At 42.0% G+C, this 22,813-nt stretch overlaps 1 long non-coding RNA gene and 1 pseudogene across 2 annotated transcripts in view; both read right to left on the bottom strand.

Annotated features, from left to right (window-relative positions):
• Positions 1-22,813, bottom strand: part of LOC129018857 (uncharacterized) — a 35,779-nt gene that overhangs the window by 8,480 nt on the left and 4,486 nt on the right. The gene's annotated exons all lie outside the window — the stretch shown is intronic.
• Positions 2,353-2,443, bottom strand: LOC129019219 (small nucleolar RNA U13; annotated as a pseudogene).

Genomic DNA, 22,813 nt, shown 5'->3' with positions numbered 1-22,813 from the left:
TCAGTGGGAAAGATATAAAGGTGAAAGACAGTGATATTGGCAGGGCACAGTGGCTCACGCCTGTAATCCCAGCACTTTTCGACACCGAGGTGAGCAGATCACTTGTAGTCAGGAGTTCGAGATTAGCCTGGCCAACATGGTGAAACCCCGTCTCTACTAAAAATACAAAAATTAATTGGGCATGGAGGTGGTCACCTGTAATCCTAGCTACTCAGGAGACTGAGGGAGGAGAATCGCTTGAACCTGGGAGGCGGAGATTGCAGTGAGCAGAGATAGTGCCACTGCACTCCAGCCTGGGCGACAGAGCGAGGTACCGTCAAAAAAAAAAAAACAAAAAGAAAGACAGTGATGTTGATGATCCTGACCCCGTGTAGGCCTAGGCTAATGTGTGTGTTTGTGTTTCAGTTTTTAACAAAAAGTTTAAAAGTAAAAAAAAAAAAATTTTGATAGAAAAAGATTATAGAATATGGACATGAAGAAAATACATTTCCATGGAGCTGTACAGTGTACTTGTTTTTAGGCTTAGTGTTGTGACAAAAGTCAAAAAGTTTTTAAAAATTTAAAACTTTATAAAGTAAAAAAAGTTATGGTAAGGTAAAGTTAATTTATTATTGAAGAAAGAAATTTTAAAAAATAAAGTGTAGCCAAAGTGTGTATCATTTATAAAGTCTATAATAGTGTACAGTAATATTTTGTAGGCCTTCCCATTCACTCACCACTCATTCACCGACTCAGAGAAAGCAACATTCAGTCCTGCAGGCTCCATTCATGTTAAGTACCCTATATAAGTGTGCCTTTTTTAGTCTTTTTTTTTTTTTTTTCGAGACAGAGTCTGGCTCTGTCTCCCAGGCCGGAAAGCAGTGGAGCAATCTCGGCTCACTGCAAGCTCCGCCTCCCAAGTTCACACCATTCTCCTGCCTCAACCTCCCGAGTAGCTGGGACTACAGGCGCCCGCCACCACACCTGGCTAATTTTTTGTATTTTAGTAGAGACGGAGTTTCACCATGTTATCCAGGATGGTCTCTGTCTCCTGACCTCATGATCCGCCTGCCTCAGCCTCCCAAAGTGCTGGGATTATAGGCGTGAGCCACCGCGCCCAGCCTTTTTTTGTCTTTTATGCCATATTTTTACTATACATTTTCTAGGTTTAGATAGATCAATACTTACCATTGTGTTGCAATAACCTACAGTACTCATATGGTTACATCACTCCTAGTAGCATAGGAGCAATAGGCCATACTATATGCCTAATGCATGTAGTCAGCTCTAAGTTTGTCTAAGTACATGCCTGAAGACACATTTCTCAGAATGTCTCCGTCGTTGATGCATAACTGTATATCACATATTGTACTATTGAAAAAACAGGCATGGCTGGGCGTGGTGGCTCAGGCCTCTAATCCCAGCACTTTTGGGAAGCCGTGGCAGGAGGGTACCTTGAGCCCAGAGTTCTCAACCAGCCTGGGCAACATAGTGAGACCCTGTCTCTAGAAAAAAAAGTTTTAAGGCTGAGCGCAGTGGCTCATGCTTGTAATCCCAGCACTTTGGGAGGCCGGGGCGGGCAGATCACGAGGTCAGGACATCGAGACCATCCTGGCTAACACGGTGAAACCCTGTCTCTACTAAAAAAAATACAAAAAATTAGCCGGGCTTGGTGGCAGGCACCTGTGGTCCCAGCTACTCAGGAGCTACTGAGGCAGAAGAATGGGGTGAACCCAGGAGGCGGAGCTTGCAGTGAGCCGAGATCGCGCCACTGCACTCCAGCCTGCACGACAGAGCGAGACTCCCATCTCAAAAAAAAAGAGTTTTAAAAATTAGCCGGGTGTGGTGGTGCACACTTGCAATCCCAGCTACTCGGGAGACTGAGGCAGGAGGATCAATAGAGCCCAGGAGGTCAAGTCTGTAGTGAGCTATGATCACACCACTGCACTCCAGCCTGGGTGACAGAGCAGTGCTCTGTCTCAAAAACAACAAAACAAAAAAAGGCACACCTGCCCTAGTTTCTTCCTCTCTTTCCAGTGGCCTAAAGGTTGAGAGGTAGAGAGAACTAAAGCAGCTATCTTAAACTAAAGAGGGCAGCCACAATGGAGTGACAATACAGAAGGGGTCTGCGTCACCAACATTGTGGAGCGTCCGCAGCCCTGGAGTGCTTACGTTCACACTGTGACACAGAGACAAGTCAAATTCTTTCACGCTTATTTGGGTCTATGTGAGAGCAACTCAAGCTGCGACCTAATTAATGTAGGTTTATGATGAAGTACATATCTCATTGTATTGTAGCTATTTCTCTAATTATGATTATTTTGTTATAAGTAATCATCAGTAATAATATCAGCAAAGTAATTTTTTTTTTAATGTCAGATGGGTAATGTGCCAAGATTTGAGGGAGGCATATCTCACATGAGAGTGTGAAAACACAATCATCATGTTATTAACTACAAAGGATCACATGCAGTTAAGTTTTTACTGTAATCCAAGGGTGGGAAGTTCAGCCACACCTTGCAGGATCTGAAACAGGAAATAGAGAAGCCATCAGTAACTGAGGTCATTCTCACATCAGCTTCTGCAAACCAGATTTCTCTCCTGTGATATTGTGAAATACAACTTGGTCTTCTACCCTTTTCCTGGCAAGCAACTTCTAAAATCCTTGGAATCTCCTTGTGTGCTAATGAGTTGACCTTTGGGTGGGTGGGTGGGGGCTACTGGATAGCCCCAGGATAGTGGTTGCCACATGATTAGAGGGTAGGAACTTTCAGCCCCACCCCCAGCCTCAGGGAGGAGAGAGTAGCTGAAGTTTGAGTTGTTCACCAATGGCCAATGATGTAATCAATCATGCCTACTTAACGACCCCTCCATAAAACCCCCAAAGGATAGAGGTTGGAGAGCTTCTGAGTTGCTTAACACTTGGAGGTGTTGGGAGGGTGATTTGCCTGGAGCGGGCACGGAAGCTCTGCACCCCTTCCCCATACCTTGCCCTATGCATCTCTTCCATCTGGCTGTTCATCTGTATCCTTTCTAATAAACAGGTAAACACAAGTGTTTCCCAAAGGTCTGTGAGCTGCTCTAGCAAATTAATCAAACCTGTGGAAGGGGCATGGGAACCCTGATGTGTAGCCAGTTGGTCAGAAGTATTGGTGACAACCTACGACTTGTGATGTCTGAAGTGGGGCAGTCTTGTGGGACTAAACTCTCAACCCGTGAGGTTTGATGCTACTTTCAGGTAGATGGTGTCAGAATTGAACTGAATTCTAGAGGATGAAACTGCCTTTGCAAAATTATGACAGCAAGAGATATGTGACATGGCTAACTCCATCTTGCTTCTATCCTCACAGACTGGCTGTTCTTGCTCATACCTGGGCATAGGCCAAGCTAACCACGGGAGAAATTTCATTTATAGTTTATGTGATGATGGCCCTTTCCAAAAACTAAACTACCCTTGTAAAACTGATGAACAGCATGAAGTTAGGAGGATGAGCGGGGCCTAAATTCTACTAAGATGTGGGTGTAGTTAAATAATTACCAGCCATTATTCCGAAAGTCACAAGATTTGCAACTTCTCCAATTAATCCTATAAATAACATCACTATTGTAGAACCTAAGATTTGGCCTTTTGGGATGTCTTTTCAGGCTTTTGCATTTCTAAGTACTGGATGGCCCCACCCAGACCAGTGACTCCTCTGGTGGGCCCCACCCAGAAGCCAACTCAGCGTACAAGGACTGTTTTCCACACCCCTATTATTGCATCCCCAGCCAATCCGCATGGCCCCTTCGCTAGCCTCCTGCCTACCAAACTATCTTTGAAAAACCCCTAACCTCCAGGCATTCTGGGATATTGATTTGGGTGATAACTGTCTCCTGCATAGTGCCAGCATCATGTCAACTGAACTCTTTCTTGACTGCAATGCCGTGGGCTCAGTGGATTGGGTCTGTGCAGGAAGAACCCATCAGGCAGTTACAAGGACATCCAACTGGTGTGTGCTGGAGCATCTGTTGCAGAGTTGATTGCTTGCTTGGTGTGTGAGGAAACCCACACCCTCCCCCTGCCCTGCCCTGCCCTGCCCTGCCCCCGCCCCATATTTGGTCACAGCAGCATCCTATGTTGTGAGAGTATAGTAGGAGAAAGTGTTTTTACATATATCCTTTTCTCTATTTTGTTTGGTATATGGCCATGTATAAGTGAGCAGTCCGCAGCTTTGAATTTCCTAAGACACACTAAGACCTTAACCCTAATCTTAGGCCCAATTCTGGCTAGGGTCCTTTTTTTTTTTTTTTTTTTTTTTTTTGAAACAGGGTCTTGCTCTGTTGCCCAGGCTGGAATGCAGTGACACAATCTTGGCTCACTGCAACGTCCTCCTCCTGGGCTCAAGCAATTCCCACACCTCAGCCTCACAAGTTGCTGGGACTACAGATGCACACCACCACACCTGGCTGATTTTTGTGTTTTGTATAGAGACAGGGTTTCACTGTGTTGTCTAGGCTGGTCTCAAACTCCTGACCTCCAGCGATCCGCCTGCCTCTACCTCCCAAAGTGCTGGGATTTTACAGGCATGAGCCACTGCCCCTGGCCCAGCTAGGGTCCGTTTATTCAGTCAACCTATAGACTGATAATGGAGAATGTTCTCAGAAAAGACTGGTGTTAGCTGTGCAGATAACTTATGGGCCTAATATATGTCTGTCTTCCATATTGTATTTTGTTTGCTAAGACTATGGAAAAAGAAGCAGAATTCCCATTCATTGCTAGTGGAAATGCAAATTGGTACAACCTTTGTGAAGTAGAATTTGGCAATATCTAACAAAGCCACACATGTTTATTTTTGACATAAGAATCACACTTTTAGGAAGTTGTTCTGAGGATACAGCTTCGATAATATGAAAATACATGTGAACAAGATTGTTCTTTGCGGCGCTATTTAGAATTGCAGTCCAAATGCCAAACGTGACAAAGTAATTAAACCATGGTACATCCAAGCAGTGGGGTACTATGCAACAGTAAAAAAATTAATAAGGGTGATCTCTATAAACTGATATGGAGTGATTTCCAGAGTATATTCTCCCTTTTTTTTTTTTCTTTTTTCTTGAGATGGAGCCTCACTTTGTTGCCCAGGCTGGAGTGCAGAGGCACAATTTCGGGACACTGCAACCTCCACCCCACCAGATTCAAGCGATTCTCCTGCCTCAGCCTCCCGAGTAGCTGGGACTACAGGTGTGCGCCACCACACCTGGCTAATTTTTGTATTTTTAGTAGAGATGGGATTTCCCAGGTTGGCTAGGCTGGTCTCCAACTCTTGACCTCAAGTGATCCGCCTGCCTCAGCCTCCCAGAGTGCTAGGATTACAGGCGTGAGCCACTGTGCCTGAGCCAGAATATATTCTTTTTTTTTTTTTTGAGACGGAGTTTCCCTCTGTCACCCAGGCTGGAGTGCAGTGACGGGCTCTCAGCTTACTGCAACCTCCACCTCCGGGGTTCAAGCAATTCTCCTGCCTCAGTCACCCGAGTAACTGGGATTACAGGCAACTGCCACCACACCTGGCTAAGTTTTATATTTTTAGTGGAGACAGGGTTTCGACATGTTGGCCAGGATGGTCTCGAACTCTTGACTGCAGGTGATCTGCCTGCCTGGGCCTCCCAAAGTGATGGGATTATAGGCGTGAACCACCACACCCGGCCTCAGAATATATTTTTAAGTGAGAAAAAGGAAAATGCCAAAAACAGTCTATGGCTGGCATTCTCAAAACGTGGTGCCCACACCCCTGGGGGTACCTGAGGCACTTTCAGGTGGCCCATGAGGTTAAAACTATTTTCCAAATAATGCATAGTTTGCCTTTTTCACTGTGCTGACATTTGCATTGTTGATGTGGAACAGATGCACATAAAACTGCCAGCCCTTCACAAATCAAGGCCATGGCAAACTCTCTCCACTGCCACACACTCTGGGGGCTGCAGGGAGGGAGAGACAGTTTTACTTGAGAATTTCCTTGATGAAGCAGTAAAAATTGGTAATTTTTTCAAAACTTGACCCTGAGTTCACATCTTTTTACTATTCTGTGTGACCAAATGGGAGGTTCACAAGAGCACTTCCGATGTGGATGGCGTATGATGGTGATCTTGTGGAACAGTGTTTCTGCAGTTGTTTGAGTTGCAAGATGAGGTAGCCATTTTTTCATGGACATTATTTTTAATTTTTTAATTAAAAAATTTTTTTTTATTTTTAAAAATTATTTTGGCCGGGTATGGTGGCGGCTCATGCCTGTAATCCCAGCATTTTAGGAGGCCGCGGCAGGCAGATCATGAGGTCAGGAGATCGAGACCATCCTGGCCAACATAGCAAAACCCGGTCTCCACTAAAATACAAAAAGATTATACAGGCATGGTGGCACGCACCTGTAGTCCCAGCTATTCAGGAGGCTGAGGCAGGAGAATCACTTGAATTCGGGAGGTGGAGGTTGCAGTGAGCCAAAATCGTACCACTGCACTCCACTTTGGGCGACAGAGCAAGACTTCATCTCAAAAAAAAAAAAATGTTATTTTATAGGTCGGACGCGGTGACTCATGCCTGAGATCCTAGCACTTTGGAAGGCCGAGGTGGGTGGATTGCCTGAGTTCAGGAGTTCGAGACCAGCCTGGGTAACACAGTGAAATCCTGTCTCTACTAAAATACAAAAAAAAAAAAAAAATTAGCCAGGCATGGCGGCGTGCCCCTGTAGTCCCAGCTACTCAGGAGGCTGAAGCAGGAGAATTGCTTGAACCCAGGAGGCAGAAGTTAGAGTGAGCCAAGATCGCGCCACTGCACTCCAGCCTGGGTGACAGAGCAAGACTCCGTCTCCAAAAAAAAAAAAAAAAAAATTATTTTATAGAGACGGGCCTTGCTCTGTTGCCCAGTGTAGAGTGTAGTGGTAGGATCATAGCTCACTGCAGCCTCAAACTTCTGGGCTCAATCAATTCTCGTGCCTCAGCCTCCTGAGTATTTGAGACTACAGGCATGTGCCACCAGGCCCAGCTAATTTTGTAATTTTTTTTTTTTGTAGAGACTGGAGTCTCGCTTTGTTTGCCCAGGCTGGTCTTGAACTTCTTGCTCAAACAATCCTCCCAAAGCACTGGAATTACAGGCATGAGCCACCATGCCCAGCCTGTGGAACACCATTTCAAGGTGAAACCGGAAAGGCAAACTACTGCTAGTTGGACATGGGATTTCACAGTTTTCTTCTCAACTATGAGTGAAGTAAGCCTAACATTTCAAGCAAAAAAAAATGGATAGTAAATGTTGCTAATGTAAAAATTCAAAAATTAAATTTAAATTTAATTTGGAAAATCTCTCATCTACTACCATGGGCTTTACAGAATCAACAGAGTCAGAGAAGATAGTAAATGAAGTAACTTCTTTTATGTACAATGAAATGTGTCAACATTTGGAAGATGTGTATACTTCAGTGAACCATTATTTTCCAAGTGACGAAAACATGATGTTACAAAATCACGCATGGTTAAAAAACACAATCAAAGTACAAGATAGGGCAATGCATTTTAATGTTAACAGCACAAAAAAGTTTGTGAATGTGATTTCAGAATCCACATTGCAACTAACTTCTGAGAAACAATCACTATTGTGTTTTAGTGTTGTCAAAGAGGAACAAACGCAGTTACGTGAAAAGGCTGAGGCTGGGCACAGTGGCTCGTGCCTGTAATCCCAACACTTTGGGAGGCCAAGGTGGGTGGATCACCTGAGGTCAGGAGTTGGAGACCAGCCTAGCCAACATGGCAAAACCCCTTCTCTACTAAAAATACAAAAAATTAGCCAGGCATGGTGGTGGGCACCTGTAATCCCAGATACTTGGGAAGCTGAGGCAGGAGAATTGCTTGAAATTGGGAGGCAGAGGTTGCACTGACCTGAGATCGCGCCATTGCACTCCAGCTGGGTGACAGAGTAAGACTCTGTCTCAACAAAAGAGAAAAGACTGTGAAAATACTCGTCCTTTTTCCAACTACATATCTGTTTGATGCCAAGTTTTCTTTAGATGCTTTTACCAAAACAACGTATTTCAAGAGATTACTGGAGGAATCAGCTATGAGAATCCAACTGTCTTCTATTAAACCAGGCATTAAAGAGATTTGCAGAAATATAAAACAATGCTATCCTTTCTATATTTTTGTTTGATAAAATGGAGTTTTTATTCATAAAAATATGAAATGTTACTTATATTTACATGTCATGAATTTATATTATTATTTTACATGTATTTAATAAATATATATCTTTGCAATTTCTCAATTTTGGCTTAGTTTTGTTTTGTTTTTTCTTTTTTTGAGACGAAGTCTTACTCTGTCACCCAGTCTGGAGTGCAGTGGTGCCATCTTAGTGCACTGCAGCCTCCACCTGACACAGGCTCAAGCAATCCTCCCACCTCAGCCCCCCGAGTAGCTGGGACTACAGGCCCATGCCACCACCCCCGGCTAATTTTTTTTTTTTTTGGTAGAAATAGGGTCTCGCTATGTTGCCCAGGCTGTTATCAAACTTCTGAGCTCAACTTATCCTCCTGCCTCAGCCTCCCAAAATGCTGGGATTATAGGCACGAGCCACTGCACCTGGCTAGTTTTAGTGTCTAATGCGGTAAATATAATAGATATAGTCCACATAAACAAAAGCTTTTTGGCTCTTCAGTAGCTTTTAATAGGGTGAAGAGGTCCTGAGCCTAAAACAATCTGAGACTTACTACTTATTTTATAATAACAAATATACACATGTCTGTATGATCTGAAATGACTGATTCCAGGGCCGGGGCAGGGAGAATACGATATGAACCTGGAACATTTTGTTATGCCAGAAAATAAAAAACCCTGAAGGAGTGATGGAGGCAAGTCAAAAGGATAAGGCACCCAATTTGAGGAGCTCCCACTGGCCAAATCCAAGATAATCTGAGCACTGAAATAATAGGAGGCCGGGCGTGGTAGCTCGCACCTTTAATCTCAGCACTTTGGGAGGCTGAGGCAAGCGGATAACCTGAGGTCAGGAGTTCAAGACCAGCCTGGCCAACATAGTGAAACTCCGTCTCTAGTAAAAATATAAGAATTAGTCGGGTGTAGTGGTGGGTGCCGGTAATCCCAACTATTCATGAGGCTAAGGCTTGAACCCGGAGGTGGAGGTTGTAGTGAGCCGAGATTGTGCCATTGCACTCCAGCCTGGGCAACAGGAGCGAGACTCTGTCTCAAAAAAAATAAAAACTAAAACTAAAACTAAAATAAAATAATTAAATGATAAATAAATAAATAATAGTAATGGATTTTTAACCTAGTGAATAAAATAGGGCTCCACAAATCCATACTGATACAAATAAGCAAACAAACAAATGGAGAAGGAAAAGCTTTTCCATAGAGTAGAAAACCAACAAATAAATGTAGAAGAAACGATGGATGGTAAAACTAAAGGGTAAAAGTTTGAGGAATAGGACATCTATCTTGTTTCAAAATAAGGAGAAATAATAACTTTATTATTATTTCAGATGGAGAGGCCCGGCCGACACCACCTTAACCAAGTCATCAAAGTTAATCAACAAAGTTAACATTACCAGTAAGGGGACAAGCCCACATTAAAATCACGTGCCACCTAATAAATGTACTAAGGGCCGGGTGCTGTGGCTCACGCCTGTAATCCCAGCTCTTTGGGAGGCCAAGGCAGGCAGATCATGAGGTCAAGAGATCGAGACTATCCTGGCCAACCTGGTGAAACCCCATCTCTACTAAATCCCGAGTAGTCCCAGCTACTCGGGAGGCTGAGGCAGGAGAATGGCTTGAACCCAGGAGGCAGAGATTACAGTGAACCGAGATTGTGTCATTGCACTCCAACCTGGGCAACAGAACAAAACTCTGTCAAAAAAAAAAAAAAGCACTAAGAAGGCTAAGGAAGGCATAATATCAATTTTGTGATATATCTGTCAAAAATGCACAGCCTCAATCTAATCATGAGGAAACATGGGACTCCCAAAGTGAGGGATGTGCTATAAAATAACAGGACTTTACTTTCAAAAATGACAAGGTCGTGAATGACAAATACAGACCATTCTACATTAAAGGAGACTAAAGAGATATGCTTACTCAATACAATACGTGATCCTAGATTGGATCTTAGTCTGAAAATTTTTGCTTTCTTATGAAGGACATTATTTGACAACAAAAGGTATGAATATGGTCAGTATACTAGGTAATAGCATTATATCAATGTTCATTTCCTAATTTTGATAATTGTATTGTAATACATTCTCTTATGTATAAGAGAATGTCCTTGTTCTCAGGAAGTACACACTGAAGTATTTAGGGCACAAAGGGCAACATATCTGCAATTTACTCTCAAATGATTCAGGAATAAAAGACATATATGGGAAATGATTATATGTAGTGTGTGCACCTGTGTTTGTCTATGTGGAAAATAATGGATCAAATCTGGGGAATCTGGATGGTGAAGTGGTGAAGAGTATATGAGATTTCTTTATACCATTCTTAAGACGTTTCTTTTTTTGTTTGTTTGTTTGTTTTCTTTGAGATGGAGTTTCCCACTTGTTTCCCAGGCTGGAGTGCAATGGTGCGATCTCGGCTCACCACAACCTCCGTCTCCTGGGTTCAAGCAATTCTCCTGCCTCAGCCTCCCGAGTAGCTGGGATTACAGGCATGTACCACCAAGCCTGGCTAATTTTGTATTTTTAGTAGAGACGGGGTTTCTCCATGTTGGTCAGGCTGGTCTCGAACTCCCGACCTCAGGTCATCCGCCAGGCTTGGCCTCCCAAAGTGCTGGGATTACTGGCGTGAGCCACTGCGCCCAGCCTTCTTTTTTTTTTTTTCTTTTGAGACTGATTCTGATTCTCACTGTGTCACCCAGGCTTGAGTGCAGTGGGGCAATCTCAGCTCACTGCAGCCTCCACCTCCTGGGCTCAAGCACTCCTTTCGCTTCAGCCTCCCAAGTAGCTAGGATTACAGGCACATGCCACCACCCTGGGCTGATTTTTGTATTTTTGGTAGAGACGGGATTTCCCCATGTTGGCCAGGCTGGTCTCCAACTCCTGGCCCTACGTGATCTGCCTGCCTTGGCCTCCCAAAGTGCTAGGATTACAGGCATCAGCCATCACGCCCGGCCCTTATAAATTTTCTATAAGGCTAAAATCACTTTAAGATTAAAAATTACAAGACAAAAGTAAATGCGAAAGTAATACAATTCTGATATATTCTATAACATGGCCGCAGGTTGAAGACACTATGCTAAGTGAAATAAGCCAGATACAGAAGGACAAATATTGAGATTCTACTTTTATGAAGAACCTAGAATAGTCAAATTCATGGAAGTTAAGACGGAAAGCCTCCATTTTAGAATGAACTAGAATACAGAAGAGAAGTTACTAGGGACTGTGGGGAGGAGAGAACGATGACTTAGTGTTTAATGGGTAAAGAGGTTATTTTTTATTTTAGAGACAGGGTCTCGCTCCATCACCCAGTCTGGAGTGCTTTGGTGTAATAATAGCTCAATTTAACCTTGAAGAGTTTCAGTTTTGTCAGATGAAAAGAGTTCTGAAAATGGATAGTCATGATGGTTGCACAGCCAAGTGAATATACTTAATGCCACTGAACTGTACACTTAAAAATGGTCAAAATGGTATATTTTATGTTATGTATATTATACCACATATACAAAAAAAGTAAATGAAGGTTGACAGTCCCAGGTTTATACTTTACCTACAATATCAGCACGTCTTCCCCAGAACTGATTACAAAATGCAGTTTCATTCTATAAAAACATTTAAGGAACAGCCTCCTTCCCTACCAGAGATCTTGTACCATCTTGCCAATCGAAGTGAGAAACAGCTCATTTAAATAATAGTTATGGGCCAGGTGCGCTGGCTCACGCCTATAATCCTAGCACTTTGGGAAGCTGAGGCAGGTGGAGCACTTGAAGTCAGAAGTTTGAGACCATCCTGGCCAACATGGTGAAACCACATCTCTACTAAAAATACAAAAATTAGCTGGGCCTTGGGCCGGGCGTGATGGCTTACGCCTGTAATCTCAGCTCATTGGGAGGCCAAGATGGGTGGATCACCTGAGGTCAGGAGTTCGAGACCAGCCTGACCAACATGTAGAAACCCCGTCTCGGCCAGGCACGGTGGCTCACGCCTGTAATCCCAGCACTTTGGGAAGCCAAGGCGGGCGGATCACAAGGTCAGGAGATCAAGACCATCCTGGTGAACATGGTGAAACCCCATCTCTACTAAAAATTTAAGAAAAAAATTAGCCAGGTGTGGTGGCGGGCGCCTGTAGTCCCAGCTACTCGGGAGGCTGAGGCAGGAGAATGGTGTGAACCTGGGAGACAGAGCTTGCAGTGAGCCGAGATCGTGCCACTGTACTCCAGCCTGGGAGACAGAACGAGACTCCGCCTCAAAAAAAAAAAAAAGAAACCCCGTCTCTACTAAAAATACAAAATTGCACCACTGCACTCCAGTCTGGGCGACAGAGTGAGACTGTCTCAAAAAACAAAAATAAATAAATAAATATAGTTATGAGCAGGCTCAGGAGGTAAACACTACAGTAATTAGACAACAGCAAAGACTTCATGATAATACTTCCCAAGCATGCTTGGTGACCCGTGACCCTCAGGAACCAAGCATTTTGCAAGTTCTGCCCTTTCACACCCTTTGACCTCTGCAGTGTGAACAGGAAAAATAAAGCAAAGTAAAACAGCTGACTTATACAGTCTTAATTCTGGCATGGACCTGGCCTGAAGTGGGTTCACTTATCATTAAGGTTACTCATTGCTTTTTTACAGTGTAAGCAATGGTAAAGTGTCTTTTATGCTTTAAGTGTCTGTAGTAATTTGCCTGTAAGCATCAAATACCAAGGCACAGTCAATCTTGTCTTATTTTTAAAAACTTAAAGTACCAAGTGAAAAACTCATTTCCATTTTCAAAGGCACAGTGAAATTTCAGGCCTTTAATCTTTTAAAACCCTATTTTTTTTTTTTGAGACGGAGTCTTGCTCTGTTGCCCAGGCTGGAGTGCAGTGGTGTGATCTCGGCTCACTGCAGCCTCTGCCTCCCGGGTTCAAGCGATTCTCCTTCCTGCCTCAGCCTCCCGAGTAGCTGGGACTACAGGTGCATGCTGCCACGCCTGGCTAATTTTTTGTATTTTAGTAGAGACAGGGTTTCACCGTTGTTGCCCAGGCTGGTCTTGAACTCCTGAGCTCAGGCAATCCGTCCGCCTCAGCCTCCCAAAGTGCTAGGATTACAGGCATGAGCCACCGTGTCCGGCCTTAAAACCGTATTAACCAGACTCTGTCTCTAATTGATTCCGGAGAAAATTGCAAACTTCATCTTCCTCAACTGTTGCCACATAGTCATCATTTCTTATAGAATAAGGCACTGATCCCATCTCAATCTAGTAACTTGATCTCAGTGTATCTTTTGAGGTTTCCCTTTTGCTATTCCTTCTGCAGCTGTCAAGTTAGACTCCCAAACTTTAGAATAAATCCCCAATAATTGCTGGGCCACAAAGTGTACGCATTTTCAAAACTTTGCATATGCATTGATGAGTTGCTGTCTCACTAGCTGTGAATAAAAGGCCTCCTTTTCCCCAAACTAGTTGGTAAGGGTTTGGGATAAAGGAGGACTAAATATATATGTATATATATTTAGGGACAAGATCTCACTTTGTCACCCAGCCTGGAGTGCAGTGGCATGATCATAGTTCATAGCAGCCTCGAACTCCTGGGCTCAAGCGACCTTCCCGTCTCTGCCTCCTGAGTTTCTGGGATTACAGGCGTGAGCCAGTGCACCTGGCCTTCCTTCAATTTTTGAAGTTCCCAAGCTACTCATTTTTTCTCTTCCTCTGAACGCCTGAGCACATTCCTCTATTATTATTTGTTTACTTATTTTCACACCAGCCAGGTTAATACTTCACACATAGTGAGCCCTCAGGAATATTTGTTAATATTTGTCAAGTGAGAATATCACTATTTCAGCAACTTTTTTTTATTAACTTAAAAAATAATGCCTATTGCTTTTTATGATGATAAAAGTAAGACAGTACCAGCTAATTGCGGAAAACTTGCAAAAGACTGAAAACAGTGAAGAACCATAACCCCACAACTTGGGCATAAGATTTATTTACATTTTGGCGACAAACAGTCAAACTTTATCCAACAGATGAAGGTGAATCCCAGAAGACAGGCATGAAATTTTAATTTGTGTTTTGCTTTGTTTCTGTGAACATTCAAATAATGTCTGGAGTGGATGGACATAGGTTAGAGTGTAAATCTAGAGGCCCCCAGATTAAATAAAAGAAGCCCTGAATGTAGCCGGGCATGGTGGCTCATGCCTGTAATTCCAGCACTTTGGGAGGCCAAGGTAGATGGATCACCTGAGGTCAGGAGTTCGAGACCAGCCTGGCCAACATGGTGAAAGCCCATCACTACTAAAAATACAAAAATTAGCTGGGCGTGGTGTCGCACTCCTGTAGTCCCAGCTACCCAGGAGGCTGAGGCAGGAGAGTCTCTTGAACCCGGGAAGTGGAGGTTCCAGGGAGCCAAGATCGTGCCACTGCACTCCAGCCTGGGAGGTAGAGGGAGACTCAAAAAAAGAGGGCTGGGTTTGGTGGCTCACACCTGTAATTCCAGCACTCTGGGAGGCCGAGGTGGGTGGATCATTCCAGGTCAGGAATTCAAGACCAGCCTGGCCAACATGGTGAAAATCCATCTCTACTAAAAATACAAAAATTAGCCAGGCTTGGTGGCTCATGCCTGTAATCCCAGCTACTCGGGAGGCTGAGGCACGAGAATGGCTTGACCCCGGGAGGCAGAAGTTGCAGTGAGCCGAGATTGCACCACTGCACTCCAGCCTGGGTAACAGCGAAAGACTCCATCTCAAAAATAATAATAATAATTAAAAAAAAAACCCTCAATTTTATTTACCCAGAAAAAAAGAGTGCCAACTCTTTTTGCACATCCTCCAAACCTTCTCAACTGTATTTTTCAAGAACAATTGATAGTTGACATGACTTCTCTGTGTGTGGAGGTGTATGAGCATGGGGGATCTGCATTCTTATCCTGCAGATAATCAATAAGGAAGGAGTGTAAAAGTTCCATTCCAGTATACGTTTTCTTGTTTCTAGCTTAGGCCACCTGTTACCAGATAAGGATTTCCTAGCAGTAAATTAATTAAACCTTTACCTATCTTAAAGTCCAACAATACATAATTTATGTTATTTTTTTCCTGGACTAAAATTTATTTTGCATTTTCAATGATCACCATTTGCAAAATAATAAGTGATGTATTTTGGGAGTGGGTGAGGGAGAAATGGGAACAGAAAGTGTATATTGAAGTTATATTAGAGAGAAAGCTTTTTTCTAAACAGCAATTTTAGTATGAAAAACAGAGGTTATTTGTTAATTGTATTTCAAAGCTACATGGAAGGGCTTATATTTCTGGCTGGGGGTGATTCAAAGAAATGCTTCTTGGAAACTCAGCAAAATGATGACAGAAGACAAAGCACATATGGTTATAGAATCACTAATCCCCTTGGAAAATGCACTTTGTGATCAGACAAGAAGTGACAAGTGGCCAGGCACGGTGGCTCATGCCTGTAATCCCAGCACTTTGGGAGGCCGAGGCAGGCGGATCACCTGAGGTCGGGAGTTCGAGACCAGCCTGGCCAACATGGTGAAATCCCATCTCTACTAAAAATACAAAAATTAGCCAGGTGTGGTGGTGTATGCTTGTAATCCCAGCCACTTGGGAGACTGAGGCAGGAGAATCGCTTGAACCCGGGAGGCAGAGGTTGCAGTGAGCCGAGATCACGCCATTGCACTCCAACCTGGGTGACAAGAGCGAAAGTCCGTCTCAAAAAAAAAAAGTGACAAGTGACTAATCAAATAGAAGTTAGTGTAGGTTGTTGTTGTATTTTTTTTCCATAAAGAAGCTGATAGAATCAAAATATCATTTTATTAGTTGAAAGCAAAGTGAACCTAAATCAAGCAATCTAGACCCTGCTTTTGAAAAAGTTGGTTTAGTTTTTAAAACCAAATGGGATTCTCGTGAAGCAAAAAATATTTAGTCACAAATTACAGATGTGCGACTTGCAGTGAAGGGTCATGTGTACAAGAGTTATGAGAGATGGGAGAAGAGAGAGGAGGTGAGGGAGGGAGGACAAGCATTCAGATAAGTTACCTGAAATTCTCCTACTTTTTCCAAAACTAAAGGTCAGAATGTTATGTTTTAAAACTTTGTAATATGGCTGTTTGTGTTTCTATGTCACCATCTGGCTGTGCTGGCTAAAAACAGCTCCATGTTGGATGTATCAAGTCCTTTTAGACTTCACTCCCCCATCTTCCATTCCCATCATTTCATACACACACACACACACACACACACACACACACACACGAGAAGGAAATCATTAGCCATTACTTTTTCTAAAAATTAATTTTGTCTAGTCAATAAAGTAAAACAATGTTCCTGGAGATCTCAAAGTGAGATTCTGATTTGGTGAACATGTTTCCTGAACCAAAAAAATCAAGGCGCGTAGTCTGACCGGTGCAAACAGAAGTGGAAATAAATATTTGAGAGTAGGACTATCCAAAAGAGAAGTTTTCCCTCTGTGATTGGTCTAAAATAAGCTAGTAGAACTAAAAGCATTAAAGTTCCATCTAAAAATAAAATGGAATTGTTCTCTCTGACAAGAAGAAATTGTATAAACATAGGAATATAAATAGCTAGAAAGAAAAAGACAATAGAGCATAATTCTGGGACTACTTGGCCCCATTAGTAAACAAATCATTTAGACCGAGGAATAAGGAGTTACTGATCAGGCAAGCCGGATCATTCACTATGAGAGCTTATCCAGAAGACGTATGATGTCTGGAATTTGCTCTAAAGTAATATAGGTGAAGAGGAAGTGTGTAAGGGAGAAGGCGACACTAGATGGGTCATGAATTGATCATTGTTGAAGCTGGGTGATGGTTCTTTGGGGATTTATTACACTAGGATCTTCTCACTATTGGATATATTTAAAATTTTCCATAATCAAAAGTAAAAAAAGCAAAACAAACAAAAACACTCTGGACACAACAGAGTCCTTGTTTCTGAAGTCACCTCACTATTTTAATTTTTTTTTTTTTTTTTTTTTGGAGACGGAGTCTTGCTCTATTGCCCAGGCTGGAGTGCAGTGGCAGATCTCGGCTCACTGCAACCTCCTCCTGGGTTCAAGCGATTCTCCTGCCTCAGCCACCCGATTAGCTGGGATTACTGGCATGCGCCACCATGCTTGGCTAATTTTGTATTTTTAGTAGAGACGGGGTTTCTCCATTTTGGTCCAGCTGGACTTGAACTCCCAACCTCAGGTGATTCGCCTGCCTCAGCCTCCCAAATCGCTAGGATTACAGGCATGAGCCATCGTGCCCAGCTCTAAAGAATTTTTTTAAATAAAATTTATTCAGGACTAGTAGACGTGTGTGAATTGTTGCCTCTCTCAGGGAAAGGAGAAAAGAAAAATATGGATGGGGCCAGGTGTGGCACCTCATGCCTGTAATCCCAGCACTTGGGGAAGCTGAGGTGGGCGGATCAATTGAGCCCAGGAGTTCAAGACCAGACTGGGCAAAGTAGTGAAATCCGGTCTCTAAAAAAAAATACAAAAATCAGCCAGGTGTTGTGGTGGGCGTCTTTGGTCCCAGCTATTAGGGAGGCTGAGGTGAGAGAATCACCTGAGCCCGGGAGGCGGAGGTTGCAGTGAGCCAAGACCGAACCACTGCACTCCAGCTTGGGCAACAGAGGAAGACACTGTCTCAAAAAAAAAAAAAAAAAGTACTGATTTAGACATTTATTTCACCCTTGAAGAGGAGCTCTACTAATCTACTCTGTAACCCCGCACTTTGGGAGGCTGAGGAGAGCAGATCACTTGAGGTCAGACGTTCGAGACCAGGCTGGCCAACATGGCAAAACCCGGTCTCTACTAAAAATACAAAAATTAGCCAAGCATGGTGGTGCATGCCTGTATTCCTCATTACTTGGGAGGCTGAGGCAGAAGAATCGCTTGAACCTGGGAGGCAGAGGTTGCAAGTGAGCCGATATCGTGCCACTGCACTCCAACCTGGGTGACAGAGCAAGACTCTTTCTCCAAAAAAAAAAAAAAATTACCTGCATTAGGATTAACATTTCCAATTTTGCAGATTTGGTCATCCAAATCCAAAGCCATTTGGGTTGGTAAATGGTTTGACAGTATTTGTTCTTATTTCTTGTAAAAGGCAATGAATAATTGGCTCCCAGAGTGTCATTAGGGGTTATTCACATTTGCTGATGATTAACCACCAATGGCTCATGGACTCCAGATACAGACTTCAACTTACCACTTTCTACCCCGATTAGAAAGGCCTTCCCCAATCTAAACCCAACTGTGTCCCATTTCAGATCCCTGCTCAGGTTTTTATACAAGATTTGTGAAAAATCTCCTTTAACACAAATGAGAACCAAACGTAAATGTCCAATAATTGGGCATTGGTACATAAATTATATCCATAGTTACAATGGACTATTATTTAGTTGTTAAAAATGGACGTAGGCTCCCCAAGTCAGTCTAAGATTGGGCTGGTGTCTTCCTCTCCACACTTATATCACTCTAAAGGTAGTAACTGTTAATCTTTCTACACTTATCATTCCAGAAAAATACAGGCATACAAAAATTCTATGCAAAAGGGATAATATTGTAGAGTTCTATACCTTTCTTTTAAATAAAACAACATCTATTAATAATCTTTCCATATCAATTCAATCTGATTTACTTTATTGTTGTAATGACAGAAAAACAAAGTTTTCATGTCCCCCCCTCCATGTTTTTTGGTTATCTGGATTCCTTTTTAGGTAAAACACGAATCTACAGGCTGTCCAACTTTTTAAACACAGAGTTTTTCTTTCCTATGGTTTGTATAAGCTCTTCATGAATTAAGTCAATTGGGCTTATGCCTGAATGTGCTACGACTATTTTTCCAAGTTTCTTAGCTTTTGAAAATTTTATACAATTTTTCCTTAAACATAAATTCTTTCTAAGAAACAAAGTACTTATAAACATTTATATCTCTTATCATTTCTTGATTTTGTGCTCTGATTAGAAAGGCCTTCCCCACTCCAAGATCATATATTTACTCATGCCTTCTTCTAGAAGTGTGTGTTTCACCCTTGGCACTACTGACATTTTGAACAGGAGAATTCTTGTTGTGGGGGCTGTGGTGTGTGTGGTAGAATGTTGAGCAGCATCCCTGGTCTCTATCCACTAGATGCCAGTAGCAACACCTCCTCTCCAGCTGCAGTCACCAAACATGTCTCCCGACATTGTCAAATGTTCCCTGGAAGGAAAAATTGCCACACACACACACACCCTGCTTTGAGAACCACTATTCTAGAATATACATAGGTGCATTTTAAATTACTTTTACATTTCATTCAGATGAATTGTACTTAGGTTAAGGAAGTGAAATGGAGATTTAGCTTTATTTTTTTAACCAAAGGTAGTCAATTATCCCAATTCAATTTATCTCTGATTTGAAAAGCCACCTTTGCCAAAATCTAAATCCCCATTATATTCTAATCTGCCTCCTTATTGTTTCCTCTTTATTATTTCTCCAGCATAAAACTTTTACATTTAAATTATAGACTTCAAAATATGCTTTAATATTTGGAAGGTTTTCCCAGTGTTCCCCTATACCAGCTCTTCTCTTTCAGAATTTCCCCAGCTGCTGTGAGGTTTTAATTTCAATGAACTGTGACATTGTTTCATCAATTAAAAAGAAAAAGAAAGCCCTGTTGGTATTTTAATGAAAATCACTTTGAATTTAAAGACTGATTTGGGGAGAATAAACATCTTTATGTAACTTTCACTATTGGATCTTGCTAGAAAGAATAAGTTGTCTTTTATTTTACTTGTCTTCCTTTATGTCTCTCAGTAGGGTTTCAAAGTTTTCTTTATAAAACTTGCACAAATTTCTGTCAGTTTTATTCCTAGATATTTCGTCATTTTATTGCTATTATAAATGGCTACTCTAGAGCTTTGGGAAGAAGTAACTGTGATAAATGGAAACGTGGATGAATTAACCCTTTAATGGAAAGAAAAGGAATAAGTTAAAAACTGGTACAGTATTCTGAAGGTCTTTTATAGTATAAATATAGTACTTAGTCCAATTATTTTTTTAAAACAAATGGGGACACATTGCCTTCTTGCATTTATAATATTAGTTCACTGCTTTTTGCTCTGTCAGATGAGCTTTTAAGCTAATACAAAAACAGGCTGTCTCTTACTTATCATTTTAAAAAGAAAAGAAAAAATATTTAAAAATCAATGCAATAGAAAATTTGGCAAAAGTTATGAACAGGATTGTGCAGTGGCTCAACTTGTAATCCAAGCACTTTGGGAGACTGAGACGGGGAGGATCCCTTGAAACCAAGGAGTTCAAGACCAGCCTGGGCAACATAGTGAGACTGCATCTCTACTTTTATTAAATAAATAAAAAATCTTTTAAAAATAGTGTTACGAATAAGCAAGAAGAAGAAATAAAAATGACTAATACATACATAAAAATGGGCTCACCCTCTCAAAGAAATGTGAACAATAAAAACATTTCGTTCCATTTACTTAGCTGGGAGATAGACAAATAGGAAATTGATTGATAATATTCAGCATTAGTGAGGGCACAAAGAAAGAGATCTCACATAACTTTGGTGAGATTTTAAATAGGTAAGATCATTTGGAGGCAATTTGGCAATATCTATTAAAATTCTGAATGAAACACATTTTGATGCAGCTATTCCACCTCCCAGAAACTCCTACAGATATGCTCACAGAAGCCCCAAAAGATCTGCATAGAAACTAACATTCTGTTGGGCCCAGCTGGTTCATTATCAGTATGCCCCAGTACACAATCAGAAGGGGCTCTTCTAATTGGTTGATGCGCGTATTCTATCAGTTGTTAAATATTTCAAATGTAATTGCACTATCTTTTTGTGCTGAGTTACACATTGGAAACAATTAAATGCTCATTACTAAGAAAATACATGAAAAAACAAATTGCAGAATATTAATATTGTTTAGATTATTGGCCCATGGGTTATACTGGCAGGATAAATTAATTAACTCCCACAGACTTCAACTTCTTCATCTGTAAGATGGGGATAATAATACTTTTTTTTTTTTTCCAGATGGGGTTTCGCTCTGTCTCCCAGACTGGAGAACAGTGGTGCAATATAGCTCACTGCAGCCTTGAACTTCCAGGCTCTGTAGGCTCTAACTCTATGCACTACAGGTGTATACCACCAAGCCCAGCCAATATAATATGAAAATAATAATAATGAGTACTTTTTTTTTGAGATGTAATTTCATTCTGTTACCTAGGCTAGAGTGCAATGGCGCAATCTTGGCTCACTCCACCTCCCAGGTTCAAGTGAATTCTCGTGCCTCAGCCTCCCGAGTAGCTGGGATTACAGGCTCCCACCACCATGCCTGGCTAATTTTTGTATTTTTAGTAGAGATGGGGTTTCACCATGTTGGCCAGGCTGGTCTCGAACTCTTGACCTCAGATGGTCGCCCGCCTTGGCCTCCCAAAGTGCTGGGATTACAGGCATGAGCCACTGCACCTGGCCATGAGTACTTCTTAGGGTTGTTTTAAGGAATAAATAAAATAAAAGAAGGAAAGTATTTGCACACTGCCTGGCATGCTGTATACAATAAATGATTGTATTCTTTCTTTCTTTTTTTTTTTTTTTTTGAGATGGAGTCTAGCTCTTTCACCCAGGCTGGAGTGCAGTGGCACAATCTCGGCTCACTGCAACCTCCACCTCCCGGGTTCAAACGATTCTCCTGCCTCAGCCTACCGAGCAGCTGCGACTACAGGCGCGTGCCACCACTGTGCCACCATGCCCAGCTAATTTTTGTATTTTTAGTAGAGACGGGTTTCACCATATGGGCCAGGCTGGTCTCAAGGTCCTGACCTCATGATCCACCTGCCTCGGCCTCCCAAAATGCTGGGATTACAGGCGCGAACCATTGCACCCGGTCTGTATTCTTATTTTTAATTATTCTTATAGTCTCATTTTCTTTTCTTTTTTTTTTAGTGTCTTTTTAAAAATTTTCAAACTTTAATTTACATTTGGTGGTACATGTGAAGGTTTCTTAAATAAGAAAACATGTTACAGGGTTTGTTGTACATATTATTTCATCATCCAGATATTAAGCCCAGTACCCAAAATTTCTGCTCCTCTCCCTCCTCCCACCCTTCTCACTCCAGTAAACCCCAGTGTCTGATGTTTCCTTCTTTGTGTTCGTAAGTTCTTATCATTTAGCTCCCATATAGTCTCACTTTCATGCATTATTCATTAGATAAATATTGGGTACCTATGATGTGTTAGGCACTGTGTTAAGTGCATAAAGGTTTTGTTTGTTTTTGTTTTTTGTTGTTGTTTTTGAGACGGAGTCTCGCTCTGTCACCCAGGCTTGAGTACAGTGGTGCGATCTCGGTTCACTTAAGTGCATAAATATTTAATAATGAAAATTTTTTAAAAATAAAATAAAAAACAAATTTAAAAAAAGATTTAATAATGAACATACATTTGAGTGGGAGGTCAGAGGGAAAAAACCAAGCCAACAGTCAAATAAGCAAAATATTTGAAAACTGTGATGTTATGGAAGAAATAAAGGATTGAGCTAGATTTGTGGTTCTGAACCAGGGGTGATCCCCCTCCCCCATTTCTATCCCCATGGAACATCTGCCAACATGTGGAGACATCTGTGTTTGTCACAACTTGGGGGAAGGATGC

This window comes from Pongo pygmaeus, chromosome 17, assembly GCF_028885625.2.
Source record: "Pongo pygmaeus isolate AG05252 chromosome 17, NHGRI_mPonPyg2-v2.0_pri, whole genome shotgun sequence".
NCBI classification, from domain to species: domain Eukaryota; kingdom Metazoa; phylum Chordata; class Mammalia; order Primates; family Hominidae; genus Pongo; species Pongo pygmaeus.
Note: the sequence above shows the minus strand (reverse complement) of the source record. Positions and strands in the feature narration are given on the sequence as shown.